At 36.3% G+C, this 23,792-nt stretch overlaps 1 protein-coding gene across 3 annotated transcripts in view; it reads left to right on the forward strand.

Annotated features, from left to right (window-relative positions):
- Nucleotides 1-23,792, forward strand: part of dnt (tyrosine-protein kinase Dnt) — a 314,732-nt gene that overhangs the window by 224,819 nt on the left and 66,121 nt on the right. The window contains exon 1 of one of the 3 annotated variants that reach the window (XM_081755894.1): nt 16,317-16,634. The exons of the other annotated variants lie outside the window; for them this stretch is intronic. The gene's annotated coding sequence lies outside the window, so the exon portion shown is untranslated. Of the gene's footprint in view, nt 1-16,316; nt 16,635-23,792 lie in introns of those variants that run through there. 3 annotated transcript variants of the gene reach the window in all.

Consider the following 23,792-nt stretch of genomic DNA (forward strand, 5'->3'; position numbering starts at 1 on the left):
TAATAGAATTCAGGTAAAAATATGATTTAATTTCATAATTGAACACTGAAGGCTGTGTAGGAGCCCCCAAAACAGTGAAAAAAGCTACATTTTCCGTAAAGAAACAATAAGTTAGTGAAGCATCCAGTTCTGTTTTTCTAGGAAGCCATGTTTGCTGCCCAGCTATAATAGCAGAAGTGAAAGAGTGACTTTATTTTTTTTGTTATTCCAAATTCAATTAGGGATTAGGGACATTACGACCTGATTAGTGCATGTTGGTCGTGTATACAGTAAATGTGATTTATCATTATTTATTTCGTAATTGCATGTATGTAGTAGGTTTGATAGTACTGTAAATAATCATAATGGCAGCTTAAGTTAGTTCAAAAGGGCTCCTATCCCCTTTTCCAAATTGAACCAGTTCTAGCGGGGGAATGGGTTAGTTATTGTTCGTTTTAGGGCCTTTTCCCCTTTCAGGGGAAGGGTCCCTCCATAAACCTCGTTAAGGTGCCCCCCGGGCATCAATTTTTGGCAATCATTATGTAAACAATTGGTCAGGTCAATTGGACCTAGTGTTACTTTTCTCATTTTTGACCCCCTTTAAATTAAATAGAGCCGACTGTATATATCGACGAGGGAGTAATGTATTTTAAATTTAATGTGTTAGGTTATTTTCGTCAACATGCATGTAACTAAATGGTGCATGTTTAGTTTAGTTAGTTGTCTTTATGTATAGTACTAACAGTGGTGTATGTAGTTAGTAGTTTTGTGTGAGTGTGTGAATTTTCGATTTGGACAGTGTATAAATATGCTTTAATTTAGTACCATTTTGCTAACATAAATAAACCAGAGTAAATATTAAATTTCTGATTAATAAGTACAAGTATAGATTTCAGTACACGGTAAATTATGCCTCCACTACAGCGCCACAGCGTCCGGTTTCGGTACTCAATAGTTTGTTGACAGTACGACATCGCATGACTTAGTGATTTAGATTGTTTGATTTTGGACAGTTATTCTCAAATTACTTCCCGTGGACATGGTTTTCGGTTCGGATGAGTATACCTTCGTATAAAATAGCATGAGATCTTACTGTACTGAAAATTTTAGCTTGCTAGGTCCAGTAGTTAATGAATAATCCGCTGAAATAAAGAACACCTATTTTCTTAATAGAAGTAAAGTCCATATGCTGTTACTGTTCGTTTAAAAATGTAGGATTAAATTCTCTTTTCCCGTGGCTGTAGAAAATTCCATTGTTGCTTCAGTTTTATCAACAAATCAGAAATAGATTAATCGTTGACAATTTAACTTTCCGTAAATCCATGTATGATTTTTTTTTTAAACCTGCAAGGTAAATACAATTTGGGTGCTTCGAAATAAAGAGTACGTGGTTCGATGAATGTGATCGTGTGGTGGTTTGAGCGTGATAGATTGTGATAGTTATATATATATATATTTATTACTGCGTAATGTAAATATGTGTATGGCCTGCGTGAAAATGTACGAAATAGGGTGTTTATAAAATATTATTTCGTGCGGAAATTAGTAGATAATGAATGAATGTAATGAAATGTTAATAACATGATATATAATATGAATAAGATGATGACCCCTATAGTTAAATGGATAGGCCTAGTAAATTTTATATAGGGTGACTGCACCAGTAAATGACCAGTTAAGAATTTGAAGTTACAAATTTATTTGTAGACGTTCGAATGAAGCAAATAGACGTAAGTTAATGGTACAAACATACTAGTTGGAATGTCTTTTAACATATTATGGCGCTTCAAAATTGATATATGTACTATAAGTGGAAAATAAATTGATATTTTTATTTGAAGGTGAAAAACACTAGTAAATGACCGTCAAGCTTTAGTTAATGACTACACTAGAACCAGTAAATGACCGCTGGCAAATTCAAGAGGAAAATAATACCTACTAATAATTGAAAGAAACCTAAAAGACAAAATTAATGGAGTATTAGGACTACTTGTACTTTATCATTTCGGGAACACTGTAGTAAAGTCCATACAGTCCTTTGGTACAAGAAATTTGAGGAACAGCAATACGTTCCTTTATGTCGCAATGCTTGTACCATATTTGATCTCCTTTCTCAGGCCATTTCCATTTATTATCTTCATATTTATGCATTACTCTAACTTCTGACTCATCTTCGTACTTGCGAATCACTATACCTGGGAAATATTCACCATCATAACACACTATTACATAATCACCCACATTGTGTGTAACACAGTGTTCATTATTTTCATTATTGTGAGTATGAAATAAAGACATTTCTTGAGCTAGGTCAATGTCGTCAGAATCTGATGCTAAAGACATCTGATCAGAGTCTGTCTCTGTTTCACTTTCCTCTGAAGGTATTTTCTTCTTCCTGGGACGCTTCTTCATCTCTTTCTTCTTACAAGTTGATTTTCTATTCCTTTCCTCTTTCTCCTGGGCCTTCAGATCATGATATTCTTTCCATTTCTTGGATGTTACTGCAAATGGGAATGTGCCATATCCTCTTTTCTTATTCTGATTTCTTGAATTTACGTCCTTCGGCCAGCGTAAATGAGTTTTCCAAACGTCTTCTGGTGTGCTTCCTCGAGGACCAGCAGAACTATAGGCATTTATTACCTCAGTATTCTTTGTATTTGATGAACTTGGAAAGATGAACTGGTTAGGTCTTTCATCAGGTACTGAAATATTGTCAGAGCACGTCGTAGAAAGTTCATGTATTCTTTCGTGAACTATGGAATCTTCTTGTGATGCACCAGTTTGTTGACAGGTAATCAAGTTGTTAACAAGAGAATTACGTTTTTCAGGAACAGTTTTATCTTTGATTCTTACCCAAAGATCGTGTAAAGGCTTCATGTCATCACGGACCACTGTCGACAACCGGAAAGTCTCAATAACTTCGACTGGCAACTCATTTTCTATAACTTTAAGAGCAACTGTATAATCCTCAGCGGTCAATAGATTACCACTTGTGATTTCATCTCCCACTTCCATACCTGCTGTTTGTATTTCTTCTTGCCTATTGGAGATACACTTAGAATAGTCGACTGCACTGGGATTATAAGGATAGAGTCCACACACTGCAAATGCCTTATGAATTACCTCTTTTTTTATCGCTGCTTGATAAGCACTATGGAATAGTGGTGCAAAATTTACCTTTGTCACAGGACGCGTGGTGTCTTGTTTGTAATGCCGCACTACTTTCCTCCATTCAACTTTAAGAGGCCGAAAAATTGCTACATCACAGGGCTGAATTATGTGTGTTGCATTGGGCAACAGGCAAAATAGAAAAATGCGCCTTTCTATACAAAACTTGTAAAGCTCTTCGTTAATATGAGATTTGTGTCCATCGAGAAATAAGAGGACTGGAAATTTAATATTGTTCTTAACCAGCCAAGGATGAAACACATTTGCTACATATTCATAAAACGTAGCAGCTGTCATCCAACCAGACTCACTACGACCAACGGAAACGGTATCTGGAATTGATTCTACTATATCACGTGGAATTCGTTGATAAGGATACACGATCAGCGGATCGACAGATTTGCCATCTGCAGAAAAGTTGCACAAAACTGTTATGCATTGTTTTTCGGGACCTGGTGCAATTTCATAAAAGTTATTGTACTGTTTTGGTCCAAGAACTTTGCCTGTTTTAGGACAGGTGCGAATACCTGTTTCATCCGCGTTAAATATGCGGCTGCCATCTTCCAAGAGATCTAATGCATTTTCTTCCCGTAAGTACACTTCTAATTCACTAAACCATTGTCGGATACGTTCTTCTGTGACTTGTGCCCGGGCCTGTGATATTATTTCCGCGTTTCGTTTGGTGATGTTTGGGTGTCTTTTCAGGAACAGTTCCATCCATTTCTTGCCTGGCCTGTCGTTAACAAATGGATTTGATCGTTGTGTCTCCTTCATGACTTTCTGAACTGCATCCTTCACTTCGTCAGTATGCATAGGGAAGCCTAACTTTGCTTTGCCTAAAATCCAGTTTTCAAGACGATTTTCTTCATCCACTGTCAGTGTTGTCTGGGGACCCATTTTTCGTTCCATTGGGGCTTTTCCATGTAGTTTGTTTATTAGCGTTCCCTTCGGTATATTGTGCACTTTTGCTGCTTTGTTTGCACTTAGTCTTCCGCTTCTAACATCATCTATTGCTGAACACAAATCATCTTGGGAATACTTGAATCTTTCATATTTTCTTTTGGAACTTTTCTTTTCGTCTCTGGTGCAAATTTCCATCATGAATAGCTATTTGCTTGATTCCTGAAATGTAAAAGAAAAATTCTTGTTAGTGAACTTGTACTGGCGTAATATTTTCATATTTAAAAAGGCATCTTAATAAGAAAATGAACCAGCAGTGGTGTTAAGCACGTAATTAATTTAGTGAAAGGAACAGAATAGTCTCTTAAATATGTTAGTTGCCATAAGGAAATTTACTTGTCTTAAAACTTTAGGCTTATCTAGAATGCTTTAGTTCCCCCCCCCCCCCTTAATTGTAGGGATTGATCATGTCGTACTCCTGTCGAGACTGCATTTCGTTTCTTGTTTCAACACATTACAGTATTACATTAAGTGCTTGCATCATGATTATTCTTTAATTTTTCTCTGACAATTTTTTCAATGCATTCTTAGACTAAGGACGTAGTTATTTAATAAACAAAAGAACACATCTCAATTATAGTCGATTAGAACAGTAGCTTCAAGATAACTTTAAGATACAATTGAAGGGCTGCCTAAAGAAACATTTGATAGCCTATACATTTCCGAATATTTTTAGAAGAATGGGATATGGAGTGATATAATAATTACACTACAAAATAATAATAATAATCTAAGACTCCTTATAAATGTTCAATAACAAGTATTAACATTGTAATGGTTTCTAGCCAGCACTTCAATTAAAACTACCTGTAAACTACAAATAGTAATACTTAAGAAACACTGCAGTTCTTCAAAGAGTGCACATTAAAATCTAGTGAATGACCGGTAGTATCTAGTGAATGACCACAGCCCGGTCATACCTGGATCAACTTTCAGTACAAGGTAAATTGCAACGTCTTGTACGTGATACATGTTTGGTCGATAATTTTGTGCCTATGACATAGGAAAATCGCACATTTTAACTTAACACCAGTGAATGACCTCTATGGTCATTCACTAGTGAACGTGAACATATTTGAAACTAGTAAATGACCACCACCCCTATGTGATGTTTAAGCGGCATGCAGAACAAAAACTCAACGTATTTTTCTACATTATTCTTTTAATATGTTACTGGAAGCATTGTATGCATGCAAAGTTTTCTTACAGTCCTTATCTTTTACAAAATAGGAACTATGTAGGGTATTCTTACCTTATTGCCAATGTAAGCGTTTTTGCGTCTTCCACTGTAGTCATACGAGTGCTATCCAAGTTGCCATCTTGAATTCTCTGTCACGTGTCACTGACAAACAAATCACAGTCTAGATACAAAACAAAACACTACAGATACATGGAAGCTCATTTCCTATTGGCCCACTTTATTCTAACTCTTATTGTGGGCATTATTTTATGACACAGGTCATTCACTGGTGACGGTCATTTATTGGTGCAGTCACCCTAGTGAAAATAGGAATATGTTTACGAAGAAAAGAAAATATCTCTCGCGTTTAGACTTCTACACCGGTGCATTCATCCAACCGAGTTTGCTACTTGGATAGTAAATTATAGTTGGGAATTGTGTGTTACTTTGCATTTATGTACCTCATAATAACAGCCCCAGATCTTAAGCCTTTCAATAGATAGAGTAGTATCATATGGGAATTACTTCTAAAGGTTGACAGAAATGATAATTAAGAAAACCAACTGCTATTTCCTGTGATCATCGAAAAGTACAGGTTTCGGTCAGTTGTACCTTTAACATTCATAGCCTCTCCGAGATTTTTTTTTTTGTTGCTTACCTTATTTATTTATTGTGCAGTGTTCATATAACTCAGTTCGGACTATCCGATTAAATTAACTGCTACTAAATTTAGCGTACCCGGACGTCGACCCCTAGTCCCCTTAAGTATTTTTCATGTCTTTTCTTAGTTTAATTAGATGAGGGAAATTAACGACGTCCCAGACGGTGGCATGTCTGCGCTGGGTAGCCATCGGTGATGTTTCGGTAATTGAAATCACCGATCCAAAATTCAGTTTATTTATTTAATTTTTTTTAATTTTGGCGAATTACTAATTAGGGATACCTTAGCTATTACTCTAATTTCATCCCTATTCTGGAATCTTCTAGTTTCCAAGAGGTCGGATTTTTTTTTTTCTTGAAATTCTAAATTAGCGCCTTCTCTAACCTTCCGGACGATTTCCGGGAACCTGCTGGTTTGGGCCGGATACGGGGATCGGATTTCAATCTTACAACCAAATTCTTGTGGGATTGGGATCTGATGGACACAGAACTTGCATCCTTGGCAGCAGGGCGCTTCTTGAGTCTACGTATTTGAGTAGACCACCCCTTTTGGCATGTTAAGAATATTTTGGCTATGGATTTTGTTGAGAGCGAAATTCGACTTTTATCTTTGTAGCGTTAGTTATTTCCCACTTAAGTCTTTGGCGCCCCTATTCTTCGTCTTCCTTCTTCTCTATCTCTCTCTGTCTTCATTACTTCGAGATTTTTTTTTTTCAAAATTTCAACCTCCCCCCCCCCGGTTTCTGAAACTCATGAAAATGTAAAATATTCCATATCATTTATTTCGATCGTATGTACTAACTGAGACATCGAAGGATGCAATTCGTGGAGGTATTGCAGCACATCTCAGGACCATTTTCGCGATATTCAATCCACCACTGGAGAAATTGACGGGAAGGTACACTATGCTTTCGGATTCCTAGAAACATTCGTTATTCATGGATCATACAAATTATATCCATTGACAACTGATTACTGGTTTTTATTTCTATTGATTGGTCATATAGTGTGTATGTATTATTAGTCTGGGCCCACTAGTTTCCAATAACATTGATTTTTTTTATATATACATCTATATATGTGCTTACATAGTTTTAAAAGTTACGTGCCTGCTCATTTTGTTGCATTTCCACCTCTTATGTCAACTATTTTTTATATATCTACGCGGATCTTTAGTAAATTGAAAATGATTATTGATTATCGGGTTTATACATATAAATTACAATGTTGCAACCTTATGAGGAAAAAAAAAGTGAATTTTTGATAGTCAGGGTTTTTGTTTTTGTCTTTGAGCCAATAAAATATAAATATTTATAAAATATGAATACTTGTCGAATATGAACGGTTATGTAGGATTTAAACGTCGACGAAATACTACGATGGATATTAAAGTGAAATTTATTGTATTGAATAATATGAATATATATATATATACGAGTATGTATGTAATGGGCTCGGTATTTACCCTGGTTTTATTTAGGTTGCCATAGGTTTTTGACACCCGACCTTTACCAACTATTTGTGACATATAGCGTTACCGCGTATATTGTAATAAATTACATTTTGTTGAGTGGTTACTGATGTCTGTAACTATTAAAGTTGAATATAATGTTAAATACCGCATGTGAATAAAACAAGTAGCGGGTCGTAAGATAAATAAGAATAACCCTAATCCTTACCCAAATTTACTTTGCGAGTGAAATTAGCAACCTACGAAACAGTGCGCCTCTCCAACGACTTTTTCCATCAGTAAAACATGGAACAAATCCTTCCCCTACGATCGGACACCAAACTATTCAGTATCTAGAATTTTTGACTACAAGATCTATACTAGGGAAAAATTTAGTGATCTTAAATTCAACGAACTAAAATCTGTTTAATAAGTTAATGAGAATACCGGAATATGGAAATATGTTCCCAATATCTGTGACTGGATTTGATAAGTTTTCCTTAATATTGACAAACTTTGAAATTTTAGATAAAGTGCGTCGAGTGACGAAATGAGAAATATAAATATATATGTGATATGAAGCGACTATTTGTCTATAGCTAAAACAAAAACAATTAAACACTCTCATGGACACAAACCACAGTGCGAAAAGAGAGTTGGAAAAAGGAGCTATTATCGATGTGAGAACAAAGACTCATAAAATCGTCGAAATGTCTCCTCTTGGGACAGAGACCTAATAAAATGTTACTAAAGTGTTTTTTTTTTTTAAGAATGATTAACCAATTATATATATATATATATATATTTTTTTTTTATTTTTTCTTTCTTTTTCCGCAACGATATATATAGATTCATTACACTGAATCCTAAATGTATTGATCTTTGAATTTTTTTTATTTTTTGTCTTTCATTTTTTTTCTTTTCCTTTTGTCAAATTCTCTTTTATGTAATGCAACTTTTAATATATATATAGGAAGAGAAATGTGTTATTTGGTCTTGATAAAATTAGCGAATTTCTATGCATGTTAATGAAACATTCTTTCCATGTATTAAATTTTTTCCCTGTTATGTCCAACTAATTTTGCTTTTATTGAAATGTAATAAATGTATATAGTAATGTAGTTAGGTTAGTTTAATTTAACTAAATACAACCCGAAGTATACATTGTCCTGTATGAATGTGTGTGTGAGTGAAATGTAGGTTTAGTATTAAGTGCATCCATTATTTTGACATATATGTGTGATTTAATATAATTAATGGTAGTTATCAATTAAACTCATTGAATGTTAATACTAACTTAAGTTGGCTCTATGAAGGAAGTAAAAAGGACTGAAGTAGCCTGAACGAATGATCATCATGAGAGAACTGTGAAAGTCAAAATCTTCGACACATATGTGATACTCTGATTTTTTTTTTTTCCTGTGGTCGTTTCTAACATGCCATCAACTTCGTCGTTCATTTTTCAAATATTGAGTATTAGTCTAGAACTTCTGAAAATATTGAAAAAACGGTAAACTTAAACTTTCTCATCTATCTCCGAGCTAGATTGGGATAATTTGGTAGTTTGGGTTAAATGGATCTAGATCGGGGATGTATGGGTTAACATGTGTCTACCGTTGATCACCTTAATACCAGACATTCACCCAATAGCTATTGGAAATGATCACAATTAGATAATTATTCACTTTCCTTTACCATATTCCTTAAAATATCTAGTAACAGCTTCCCCTTTATCACCTTCTTACTTTACATCTTTCCTCTTCTATCTTCTTTTTCTTTTCTTCATCTTCTTCTTCTATTTTTAATAAAACTGGAAGGGGGGTCGTGACTGGGAATTCTATATGTAATAAACACGGTCATGTATTTATTTATTTTATTTTATTTTATTTAGAAGTCCGATAAAAGTTTTCTCGTTGCAATCGAACCTAGTATGTTCGAAATAAGAAATGGAAATTATATTCCAATGTAATTAGGCATAAGCTGATAGCTTCATGAACATCCCCACCAGGGGTGAAGGGTTCCCACTCACGACTTATTTCTGTGCATCACTTTTGTTGCAGATTTTTTTTTCCAATCAGTTGTAGATTGACGCGCAGCGACAGGATTCGTTGTTATGGCAACGGTGGTTGGCTGTGGCAACGGCCCCATATGCCAGTTTTAGAATGGCGACACGTGACAGGACTGTTGCCATGGTAACGCATGTTTACTGTGGTAACGGATCTGAAAATGCTTATTGAATAATACCAGTTATCATGCCAATCAGTTTGAATTGGTGAACCGCGACAAGAATGGTTGTCATGGCAACGCTTGTTCCCATGGCAACGGATCTCCGTTTAAATGGCGACCGATAGATTTGAAATTTTTTAAGAATGTTAAAGAGTGAGGTTGAAGGCATGTTGAATTGATTACAACATTGAAATTAATACGAGAAATTTTATAGTGAAACAAGTAGAGTCGTTGGCTACTTTGTCATTTTTGTTTCCTTTTCTAAGGGGGAAAAAGAGAAGGAGTGTCAAAATTTTTCTAAAATAGAACTAAACGCTAGAAGGGTGTCAAGGAAGGAAAGAGAATGGGAGTCCTTTAATTTATGAATAATACTTGTCTGGATAGCGAATAAGTATTTTATAGTATATGTGTATTTCTGATATATATATCTTGTCTTTTGTAAAGTGTAAAGTGTCTCAAAACTATGGCAACAAAAAAGGTTGTTGTGTCACAGGACGAGTGTGATGTCACGTGCACTCAATGCACATTAAACGAAAAAGAGAAAAGATCTCGCGCCCCGCGGAGACTTATAAGATGTACCGGTTGTGGACTAAAATGGATCCACTTTGCTTGCTCCAATTTGGACGATACTGCTGAAAATGCAGAAAAAGTTCAAACCGGCGAAATAGAAAAATATTGTGAGGACTGTGAAAAGGACCGAGGCCAAATATCTCCAGCGGAGATATCTGACCTCGACGATGAGGAAAAGAGTGGAAATCAAAGTGATTCTCGGGATCAGACGGCAAACCCGAAGGAAGGAATGTCATCTGGAGGGTCTGATACGTCTGCATTAATTCGCCAGATGATGGAGATGATGAACGAAAGATTCACTAACATGGAACAAAATAATACAGAAATGAGGCGTGAGAATACAGAAATGAGGCGTGAGATAAATGAAAAGTTAGACCAGAATAGTGAAAACTTAAGGCGTGAAATAAATGAGAAGTTTGATACCTCGAAACGAGAGACCGACGCTCGATTCGAGGTATTAAACAATAAAATTGACCAGATCTGTTTAGACTTTGCTTCTTCGATGAGCAAATTGAAAGAGCAAACATCTACTGAACTGGAGCAGGTTAGATACCGGGCCCAACAGTCCACCGAGCAGCTCAGAGACGAAACAAATGAGAAATTCAATGAAATAGATATAAGGTTTGAGAGTACAAACAAAAGATTTGGTGACATCGAACAAAAAGTTGAACAGCAGCAGGCTGAAATAAGTAGATTGAATGTTGTAATATCCGACCTATCAATAGAATCTAAACTAGAGTCGGTTGACCAAAGAATTAGTCGAATTCAAACCGAAGTAGACAGTATTAAGGGGAATATTACTAAATTGCAAATCGCCAAGTCTGATATTTCCTATCCTTTTCCTGATGGCGATTCTCCAGGGAAAATTCTCCCCGAAACAAGTAACGTCCTCCCGGGTAAGAGTCAAGTGTTGCCTGATGCACGGGACACAGCAATGTATTGCCCCCCGCATCAGCCAACCTCGAAATCATGGTTGAGTAATTTTGATGTACCGATGCAGTCGAGTGTTGTGACTACAACAGTCACTAGCGTAAATGCTCACTCTACCTTTGGAATGGTACAATCGTACAGCGTGCTGCCAGGAGGGGAAAGGAGACGTGCCGGACCGTCGGTTACTACCGTGGTGGGTCCTAAGTTTGAACCTTACATGGTCAACACAAATTACAAAACCTCTCTTGGTCATATGGGAGCGTTCAGTTCAGTGACCACTCCGTCGGTGGCAAATCCGGTGACAACCCCAACTGCTCAGGATAACGCGTTGATTCCACTGGATTCTTTTCCTGCCCCGCATAGTATGAGCTCTAAAGTTTCCCTCCGGGATATTGAACGTTTTCCCACTTTCGATGGGAACATTACTAACGGGTTACCTCGAGTTTTCCTGCGGAGACTGCAGCAATATTTAGACATGTATAAACTTACTGATGGGGAACGCCTGCAGATAGTTGAAAAATGTTTGATCGCCGCTTCGGGCGCATGGTTTGCTTCGGTTAAATACCAAATCCGAACGTTTAGTGATTTTTTGATTCTTTTTAAAGAAGAATATTGTAATGAGCACATCGAACGGCTCCAAAAGAGAAACTTACAATCACTCCGGTATGATCGCTCCAAGTATGGGTCCCTCTTGGACTATGCTTGGAAAATTATCGAACTATATTATCAGATAGCTGAACATCCCTCTCAGGCTGAACTTGTAGATATTATAGTTAACGCTCTTCCACCCGATGAGTCCCGGGCCATAGCGTCCCACTTGTGCCAAACGGTGCGAGAAGTCACCTCACGTTTAGCTGCCTTGTGCGGTAAGGAAGTTGGTGGTCCACCAAAACGATACTTCGCCCGACAGGCAAAAATTCTAAAACCGACGAAGACGAAGGTAACGGCAAGTTGCCAGACAGATTTCCTGAGTTATACCCAAGCTGGATCTCGTTATCCTAGTGGGTACGGCTCAGAAAACAACAATAATGGCCGGCGACTATTTAGGAATCGGCCCATGTTCAACAATCGCCGGAGTTATCGTCCCTATGACCGTACCAACATGGCATCGAACCCGGATAGGGGCGATAACACCAGGAGGAATTTTAACAGGGCGTACGGAAGAAGGGAGAACGGTAATAGTCAGAATAATAGTAACAATAATGTAAATCGACCCCAGAATTCAGTCCCTTCGCAAGTGCGTGGTAACGGTGAGCCTAGAACAATATTAAATGGGAGTGATAGTCGCGAAACGGCGGTAAAGTCGACAAACTAACGCCGCAGTTACCTGATGAAATGGGGGAGGATAACTGCGGGTACATACACCCCATTAACTACAAAACGCAATATCCTAATAATAATAAATCCGAGTTTCAGATACAAGAATACCCCTCATCGAATTCCTTAGAATTTATAATAAAATTCTTAATCGATGAAGAGCCATTTGCGGTGGGGGAAGAGCGTTATTTCTCGGCATCTCCCAGCCTAAAAGGAAGTATCGGTGGCGTTGAACTTGTTGCTACCATTGATAGTGGTTCAGAGCTCTGCCTAATGGACTGGGAGGTGTGGAGAGGATTGAAACAGCGCTTCCCTTCTGCAAAATTAAGGCCGTACACGGGTCTTACACTGGGTGCATTTGCTGGGAAGGAAAGTTTTTCAGTTCAAGGGGTTCAAAATTTCAATCTTAATATTCAAGACCATATTTTTGAAATAGCTATTTTTGTTATTAAGTACTTGCGAACGGATTTAATCTTGGGTTGCCCATTCTTAGATAAGTTTCATTGTATCATCGACCGTGAAAAGAAAGAAATTCGTATGAAAGATAGTCTCGGGAATGCAGTTACTGTTTCAACTAATAAGCCAAATGTAATGTTAGTGGGAATACCGGAAAGAGAGATTGCAATCGGTGAGTCAGGGCGGCCAGTGATGGATCAGCCCATGCTTGACCCCAGGTATATCTGTCAAGCTGCCTGTGTAGCGACACCTCTCAATGGGGGAGAGGTTAACAGGGACGATCAGCTGGATCCATTCCTGAATGCCGAATGCAATGTCTCTCCACAAGACATCGACACTTACATTACTACTCGGGATGATTTACCACCACCAATTAGATCAGGTCTCCGTAAACTATTATTACAGTACAGATCTCTCTTCTCCGAGTACCCACGTCGTGTTAATGCGCCTCCATACAAAATTCAACTAAAAGATAACGAACCAGTTGTGGGACCTTGCTATTCTGTCCCACAAGCAATGCAACCCGAGTTTGAGGCCGAATTAAATAAATGGTTACGGTTAGGAATTGCTATAGAACAGATGTCCCCATACAGAAATCCTATTCATGTTGTCAGAAAGGCCTCTGGGGGCGTACGTCCCGTTTTGGACCTCAGGGCTACCAACTCAAAAATTATTTCTCCACAAGCACAGGTTGAACCGATAGACGATTTATTACATCGTGTTTCACAAGCCACTTGGTTCTCATCTTTTGATGCGTCTAGTGCCTATTATGGGATCAGTTTACACAAAGAATCATATCAATGTACTAGCTTCGTGTATAAAGGAAGGCAATATTGCCTTACCGTTTTGCCACAGGGATTGAAGAGTAGTCCTGCTGTTTTTCAATCCGTTATGACTAATTTTTTCAACGACTCAACTCGTTCTTTTGTAGTTTTATACCTTGATGATGTTATGGTAAAATCGGTCACGGAAGAAGAACACTTATCTCATTTAGAAAGAACCTTTGAAATTTTCAAGAGGGCAAATTTTTCCTTAAATTTTCAAAAATGTAAGTTCTTCGCACGGGAGATAAAATTTTTAGGTCATATTATTAGTGGCAAAACGATAAGGGTCGACCCTAAATTAAACGAACCCATTCGTTGTTTCCCGGTTCCGAAATCAAAGAAGGCATTACAAAAGTTCCTAGGCCTCATAGGGTGGAGGAGAAAGTTCGTACCAAACTTTTCTGGACTTACCGCTAAATTATATCAACTACTAAAAAAGGATCAAAAATTCACATGGAACGATGAAACATTGGAAACTTTCCATAAGTTAAAAGAGCTTATTAGCAATCCGCCTGCTCTAAGTCAGCCAGATTTCTCCTTGCCATTTCACATACACAGTGATGCGTGTATGGAAAATCTGGCTGGCTATCTTGCACAATATCCCCCAGGTCAAGAAAATCCTAATGTCATCGGATATGCTAGTCGACGGGTAAAGCCTTACGAGTTGTCTCTGTCGATCTCTCAGTTAGAACTACTGTCCGTTCTGTTCCTATGTGAGCACTTTGAACAATATATTATGGGTCGTATCACGTATGTTCATACCGACAATGCAGCAGTTACTCATGCTTTCACTCAGAAGAACCTTGAACCAAGAACCACCAGGATCCTACTTAAATTACAAAAATTTGACTTAACATTTCAGCACTGTCCAGGCCGCGAGAACAATATCGCCGATACACTTAGTAGGTATCCGCCCGAGGTATTGCTTGAACCCGAAACCCATTATGTGCATTTCCTAACGAAAACACAATATGCTGACATTGATTTAAATCATATCAAGAAAAATCAAGAAACGGATGAATTATGTCAAACGTTCTTAAGGCAATTTGAAAATAGTGGTAATCAGAATAGAATCGCAATGCATTGTGGGTTAATGTACATAAAACCGTTGCGAGTTCAAAAATGGCTTTTAGTAATACCTCAGGCTTGTATTCACCAAATTATCAGTATTGTTCACTCCACAGGTCATTTTGGAGTTCAAAAATGTTATCGCTTTTGTCGCGCAATCTTTTATTGGAAAAATCAAAAAGCTACCATAAAAAATTTCATCCGAAACTGTATCCAATGTGCGGAAACAAAGTTCGCAAACCGAACCATAGCTCAGCAAGAATATCACATAAGAGCAAATGTACCCCATGAGACTCTGGGGGTGGACCTTATTGGGAAATTACCACCTAGCCAGGGATACTATTATATTTTATCACTAATAGATATTTACTCTCGTTTTGTTACTTTTCTTCCGCTCAGAAAAGCACATACTAAAGAAATAATAACGGTACTAGAGAGAAGATATTTTCACCTTTTACCATATCCTCAAGAATTCTTAAGCGACAGGGGCCCACAGTTCCAGTCCAAACTGTGGCAGGATTTCTGTGCTAAGTATAAAATTAAACACAAGAAAACAGCTAGCTATTCTCCTCAGGGTAACAGCATAACAGAGCGCAGCCATAAAGAGCTCAATAGGTTAGTTCGGTTATGGTGTAATGAAGATCAAACCACCTGGTATAGATATCTTGTAAAAATACAGGACCTTCTTAATAATTCTTATTGCTCAAGTATTGGTTGCACGCCGGCGGAACGCTTTCTGAGTTACTCTGCTGTTGACAACTACCGGAAGGTGTTCCCATGGCCAAAACAATTAGATTCCGTTGAAAATAGGTTTAAATTTACGGAGATAGATATAAATTCACGAAATTCTAGTAAACGGTCAACACATTCTGTTACTCTGGAAGAAGGTCAATTAGTAATGCTGAAATTACACAACTTATCGTCAATAATAAAGCAGGAATCCGCCAAATGGATGAAAATTTTCACTGGCCCGTTTATCGTGAAAAAATTATTAAAAAACTGCGCTGTTTTGTATAATCTCAAAGGTGAAAGTATCGGAACTCACAATTTCCGAAATTTAAAGATTTTCAATTGTACAGAAGATAAACGTAGTGAATTACTTGCGCAATACCCCAAGTAGATATAATATACTGTCCTAGAGTGACTGGTAACGTTTGAATGGGATGAATGAGTGTGTTAACTTAACAAGCATCATTAGTTGGTATTCCCAATTAGCAAAATTTTGTTATTCTAACAAAATTTTGTTAATGGGCCGGGGAAAACTGTAATATACCATTACAGTTGAAAGTAATGGCAATTTTTTTTTACGCACCCTGTACCTAGCAATTTTTTTTTAATTCAATTTCGGTTTAGTTACACAATTTACTTACTCTCTTTACTTCGAATTAAATATAATAAACCCAAAGGTTTTGTTAGTAACCATATTCCCACTGTATAATATATTTATTTATATTTTGATTGAGTGTAAATCCCATTTACGGATATATAACTTGAATAGTTACAAGGTTTACCATTCTGACGTCATACCAAAACATAGTTCCGTTATTGGATATAAATCTCCTTAATTTCAGACCAATGTAGATTTTGGCCAGGTACCTAATCTTTCCCTCACCCCCTCTCACTAGTCCATAGTCACTTTCAGATCCGGTTATATCTGGATTTGCCAAATTTCCATTCGCTTTGTAATTTCCGCGGCTAAAGTTTTCTTTCTGATTGGAGGAATTCTCTTACCTCTGGCTTTTTCGGCGCAATGTTATCAGAATAATAGAAGACACCTTACGATACGCAGCTTATATTTTCGCCTACCTATCTGCGTTAAAAGAACTAGGATTTTAATAGAATTCAGGTAAAAATATGATTTAATTTCATAATTGAACACTGAAGGCTGTGTAGGAGCCCCCAAAACAGTGAAAAAAGCTACATTTTCCGTAAAGAAACAATAAGTTAGTGAAGCATCCAGTTCTGTTTTTCTAGGAAGCCATGTTTGCTGCCCAGCTATAATAGCAGAAGTGAAAGAGTGACTTTATTTTTTTTGTTATTCCAAATTCAATTAGGGATTAGGGACATTACGACCTGATTAGTGCATGTTGGTCGTGTATACAGTAAATGTGATTTATCATTATTTATTTCGTAATTGCATGTATGTAGTAGGTTTGATAGTACTGTAAATAATCATAATGGCAGCTTAAGTTAGTTCAAAAGGGCTCCTATCCCCTTTTCCAAATTGAACCAGTTCTAGCGGGGGAATGGGTTAGTTATTGTTCGTTTTAGGGCCTTTTCCCCTTTCAGGGGAAGGGTCCCTCCATAAACCTCGTTAAGGTGCCCCCCGGGCATCAATTTTTGGCAATCATTATGTAAACAATTGGTCAGGTCAATTGGACCTAGTGTTACTTTTCTCATTTTTGACCCCCTTTAAATTAAATAGAGCCGACTGTATATATCGACGAGGGAGTAATGTATTTTAAATTTAATGTGTTAGGTTATTTTCGTCAACATGCATGTAACTAAATGGTGCATGTTTAGTTTAGTTAGTTGTCTTTATGTATAGTACTAACAGTGGTGTATGTAGTTAGTAGTTTTGTGTGAGTGTGTGAATTTTCGATTTGGACAGTGTATAAATATGCTTTAATTTAGTACCATTTTGCTAACATAAATAAACCAGAGTAAATATTAAATTTCTGATTAATAAGTACAAGTATAGATTTCAGTACACGGTAAATTATGCCTCCACTACAGCGCCACAGCGTCCGGTTTCGGTACTCAATAGTTTGTTGACAGTACGACATCGCATGACTTAGTGATTTAGATTGTTTGATTTTGGACAGTTATTCTCAAATTACTTCCCGTGGACATGGTTTTCGGTTCGGATGAGTATACCTTCGTATAAAATAGCATGAGATCTTACTGTACTGAAAATTTTAGCTTGCTAGGTCCAGTAGTTAATGAATAATCCGCTGAAATAAAGAACACCTATTTTCTTAATAGAAGTAAAGTCCATATGCTGTTACTGTTCGTTTAAAAATGTAGGATTAAATTCTCTTTTCCCGTGGCTGTAGAAAATTCCATTGTTGCTTCAGTTTTATCAACAAATCAGAAATAGATTAATCGTTGACAATTTAACTTTCCGTAAATCCATGTATGATTTTTTTTTTAAACCTGCAAGGTAAATACAATTTGGGTGCTTCGAAATAAAGAGTACGTGGTTCGATGAATGTGATCGTGTGGTGGTTTGAGCGTGATAGATTGTGATAGTTATATATATATATATTTATTACTGCGTAATGTAAATATGTGTATGGCCTGCGTGAAAATGTACGAAATAGGGTGTTTATAAAATATTATTTCGTGCGGAAATTAGTAGATAATGAATGAATGTAATGAAATGTTAATAACATGATATATAATATGAATAAGATGATGACCCCTATAGTTAAATGGATAGGCCTAGTAAATTTTATATAGTGAAAATAGGAATATGTTTACGAAGAAAAGAAAATATCTCTCGCGTTTAGACTTCTACACCGGTGCATTCATCCAACCGAGTTTGCTACTTGGATAGTAAATTATAGTTGGGAATTGTGTGTTACTTTGCATTTATGTACCTCATAATAACAGCCCCAGATCTTAAGCCTTTCAATAGATAGAGTAGTATCATATGGGAATTACTTCTAAAGGTTGACAGAAATGATAATTAAGAAAACCAACTGCTATTTCCTGTGATCATCGAAAAGTACAGGTTTCGGTCAGTTGTACCTTTAACATTCATAGCCTCTCCGAGATTTTTTTTTTTTGTTGCTTACCTTATTTATTTATTGTGCAGTGTTCATATAACTCAGTTCGGACTATCCGATTAAATTAACTGCTACTAAATTTAGCGTACCCGGACGTCGACCCCTAGTCCCCTTAAGTATTTTTCATGTCTTTTCTTAGTTTAATTAGATGAGGGAAATTAACGACGTCCCAGACGGTGGCATGTCTGCGCTGGGTAGCCATCGGTGATGTTTCGGTAATTGAAATCACCGATCCAAAATTCAGTTTATTTATTTAATTTTTTTTAATTTTGGCGAATTACTAATTAGGGATACCTTAGCTATTACTCTAATTTCATCCCTATTCTGGAATCTTCTAGTTTCCAAGAGGTCGGATTTTTTTTTTTCTTGAAATTCTAAATTAGCGCCTTCTCTAACCTTCCGGACGATTTCCGGGAACCTGCTGGTTTGGGCCGGATACGGGGATCGGATTTCAATCTTACAACCAAATTCTTGTGGGATTGGGATCTGATGGACACAGAACTTGCATCCTTGGCAGCAGGGCGCTTCTTGAGTCTACGTATTTGAGTAGACCACCCCTTTTGGCATGTTAAGAATATTTTGGCTATGGATTTTGTTGAGAGCGAAATTCGACTTTTATCTTTGTAGCGTTAGTTATTTCCCACTTAAGTCTTTGGCGCCCCTATTCTTCGTCTTCCTTCTTCTCTATCTCTCTCTGTCTTCATTACTTCGAGATTTTTTTTTTTCAAAATTTCAACCTCCCCCCCCCCCCGGTTTCTGAAACTCATGAAAATGTAAAATATTCCATATCATTTATTTCGATCGTATGTACTAACTGAGACATCGAAGGATGCAATTCGTGGAGGTATTGCAGCACATCTCAGGACCATTTTCGCGATATTCAATCCACCACTGGAGAAATTGACGGGAAGGTACACTATGCTTTCGGATTCCTAGAAACATTCGTTATTCATGGATCATACAAATTATATCCATTGACAACTGATTACTGGTTTTTATTTCTATTGATTGGTCATATAGTGTGTATGTATTATTAGTCTGGGCCCACTAGTTTCCAATAACATTGATTTTTTTTATATATACATCTATATATGTGCTTACATAGTTTTAAAAGTTACGTGCCTGCTCATTTTGTTGCATTTCCACCTCTTATGTCAACTATTTTTTATATATCTACGCGGATCTTTAGTAAATTGAAAATGATTATTGATTATCGGGTTTATACATATAAATTACAATGTTGCAACCTTATGAGGAAAAAAAAGTGAATTTTTGATAGTCAGGGTTTTTGTTTTTGTCTTTGAGCCAATAAAATATAAATATTTATAAAATATGAATACTTGTCGAATATGAACGGTTATGTAGGATTTAAACGTCGACGAAATACTACGATGGATATTAAAGTGAAATTTATTGTATTGAATAATATGAATATATATATATATACGAGTATGTATGTAATGGGCTCGGTATTTACCCTGGTTTTATTTAGGTTGCCATAGGTTTTTGACACCCGACCTTTACCAACTATTTGTGACATATAGCGTTACCGCGTATATTGTAATAAATTACATTTTGTTGAGTGGTTACTGATGTCTGTAACTATTAAAGTTGAATATAATGTTAAATACCGCATGTGAATAAAACAAGTAGCGGGTCGTAAGATAAATAAGAATAACCCTAATCCTTACCCAAATTTACTTTGCGAGTGAAATTAGCAACCTACGAAACAGTGCGCCTCTCCAACGACTTTTTCCATCAGTAAAACATGGAACAAATCCTTCCCCTACGATCGGACACCAAACTATTCAGTATCTAGAATTTTTGACTACAAGATCTATACTAGGGAAAAATTTAGTGATCTTAAATTCAACGAACTAAAATCTGTTTAATAAGTTAATGAGAATACCGGAATATGGAAATATGTTCCCAATATCTGTGACTGGATTTGATAAGTTTTCCTTAATATTGACAAACTTTGAAATTTTAGATAAAGTGCGTCGAGTGACGAAATGAGAAATATAAATATATATGTGATATGAAGCGACTATTTGTCTATAGCTAAAACAAAAACAATTAAACACTCTCATGGACACAAACCACAGTGCGAAAAGAGAGTTGGAAAAAGGAGCTATTATCGATGTGAGAACAAAGACTCATAAAATCGTCGAAATGTCTCCTCTTGGGACAGAGACCTAATAAAATGTTACTAAAGTGTTTTTTTTTTTTTAAGAATGATTAACCAATTATATATATATATATATATATATATATATTTTTTTTATTTTTTCTTTCTTTTTCCGCAACGATATATATAGATTCATTACACTGAATCCTAAATGTATTGATCTTTGAATTTTTTTTATTTTTTGTCTTTCATTTTTTTTCTTTTCCTTTTGTCAAATTCTCTTTTATGTAATGCAACTTTTAATATATATATAGGAAGAGAAATGTGTTATTTGGTCTTGATAAAATTAGCGAATTTCTATGCATGTTAATGAAACATTCTTTCCATGTATTAAATTTTTTCCCTGTTATGTCCAACTAATTTTGCTTTTATTGAAATGTAATAAATGTATATAGTAATGTAGTTAGGTTAGTTTAATTTAACTAAATACAACCCGAAGTATACATTGTCCTGTATGAATGTGTGTGTGAGTGAAATGTAGGTTTAGTATTAAGTGCATCCATTATTTTGACATATATGTGTGATTTAATATAATTAATGGTAGTTATCAATTAAACTCATTGAATGTTAATACTAACTTAAGTTGGCTCTATGAAGGAAGTAAAAAGGACTGAAGTAGCCTGAACGAATGATCATCATGAGAGAACTGTGAAAGTCAAAATCTTCGACACATATGTGATACTCTGATTTTTTTTTTTTTCCTGTGGTCGTTTCTAACATGCCATCAACTTCGTCGTTCATTTTTCAAATATTGAGTATTAGTCTAGAACTTCTGGAAATATTGAAAAAACGGTAAACTTAAACTTTCTCATCTATCTCCGAGCTAGATTGGGATAATTTGGTAGTTTGGGTTAAATGGATCTAGATCGGGGATGTATGGGTTAACATGTGTCTACCGTTGATCACCTTAATACCAGACATTCACCCAATAGCTATTGGAAATGATCACAATTAGATAATTATTCACTTTCCTTTACCATATTCCTTAAAATATCTAGTAACAGCTTCCCCTTTATCACCTTCTTACTTTACATCTTTCCTCTTCTATCTTCTTTTTCTTTTCTTCATCTTCTTCTTCTATTTTTAATAAAACTGGAAGGGGGGTCGTGACTGGGAATTCTATATGTAATAAACACGGTCATGTATTTATTTATTTTATTTTATTTTATTTAGAAGTCCGATAAAAGTTTTCTCGTTGCAATCGAACCTAGTATGTTCGAAATAAGAAATGGAAATTATATTCCAATGTAATTAGGCATAAGCTGATAGCTTCATGAACATCCCCACCAGGGGTGAAGGGTTCCCACTCACGACTTATTTCTGTGCATCACTTTTGTTGCAGATTTTTTTTTTCCAATCAGTTGTAGATTGACGCGCAGCGACAGGATTCGTTGTTATGGCAACGGTGGTTGGCTGTGGCAACGGCCCCATATGCCAGTTTTATAATAATAATAATAATAATAATAATAATAATAATAATAAGTTCAAACAAGAGGCGATTAAAATATAGCTACTGTAAGTAACATTGAACATAATGCTAAGATAAAAATAATTTTCTTGGAGCTTTATGACGAACCCACTGTAGTATCATATAATTATTTCTCTAACGTCGCACACTTGGCGTTTGTTAATTATATGTGTGGTTATAAAACGAGGGGGATATACTTTAAAAAAAAAAAAAAAGAAAGAAAGAAAATAGAAAGAGAGAACAACATTTTTATCTTAATTTAAAGTTATCATCTGTTCTTTATTGCCTTAATTTGCGTAAAAGAGCCATGAAAACACCAAATGTGGTTTATCGTTGACATAGATTAAAGTGATTTGTGTGAAACATGTTGAAACAGTGTAATAAATGTTGGTGTTAGCAGGGTAATGTCAGTGTCGGTTGCTGTAATATACATTCAGTGTCTTTGTTCGTTACTTTTTGTATGGAAATTGTGTTATTACTGGTGTAATCATTTGCCCTTTCACATATTTTGTAACCAACTTGTATATATATACAGGGTGGGCCATTTTAATTAATCCACGGAAATATCTGAAAAATGATAAAACATAGAAGAAATGTTTCAAGTACACGTTATATATTGCTAAGGGGGAAACCCAATTCCGCCAAAAGTACCCTTCCCCACCCCCCGTAAATGGGGGTAACGGGGGGTAACTTTGAAATGTCAAATGGGAACATGGGTCGAGTAATACCTCGTTCGAAAGGCCTTGGAAAACTAAGTAACGCTGTACCAAAAGATGTTCCATATTGTGCACCGGTTTCAAAATGGCCGCCATGATATGGTTCGGAAACTCCAGTACCCGTAGTGTGAAAACCATGGAAGGTAAATGAATGGAACAAAATTGAAATACGTAAATATCATAGGGCATATCGAACGGTGTGGTCCCTGTGATCCCAGTGGCCTCCCTAAAGGGATCTTGGGGGCTAACTTAAAAATTTCAAATAGTAACATGAGTCGAGTGGTACCTCGTTCGATAAATCTTGCAAAATCTAACATATTGCAGGAGAAAACGATTGATGTGAAATGGAAGTGTTCTCAAAAGGCCGCCGAAACATAGTATCCGTGTCAGAGAAAAGGTTTAGTACCCGTAGTATGAAAGCGATTGGAGATAAATCAACAGAAGAAAAACTGGAGTAGCTAACTGACGTAAGGCACATCGAGAGGTGTTGTCGGGGTGACTCCAAGTGCCAACTGAAAGGTATCCGGGGCCAACTTGAAAATTTCAAATAGCAGCTTGAAGCGAGTAACATCACGTTACATAGACAAATTAATATCAAACAGCTTCTGTAAGAAAATTTTCGACATGAGACACCGTTTTCAAAATGAACGCAAAGACATGGTGACTGTGTCTAAGAAAACGTCTAGTGCCCATAGTATGAATACGGTTAGACATAAATGAAAATAACGTAAATTAAATAGGAAAACCACGGAGGCGTTCCAAGGCTCGAGAATAATACAACAGAGATAAAAATATTAGAGTAAAATTGACATAATGTATAGAGAGAAATCCAAGTCCTGCA

The sequence above is a fragment of the Thermobia domestica genome, chromosome 4, assembly GCF_964235325.1.
Source record: "Thermobia domestica chromosome 4, izTheDome1.hap1.1, whole genome shotgun sequence".
Classification (NCBI taxonomy): Eukaryota; Metazoa; Arthropoda; class Insecta; order Zygentoma; family Lepismatidae; genus Thermobia; species Thermobia domestica.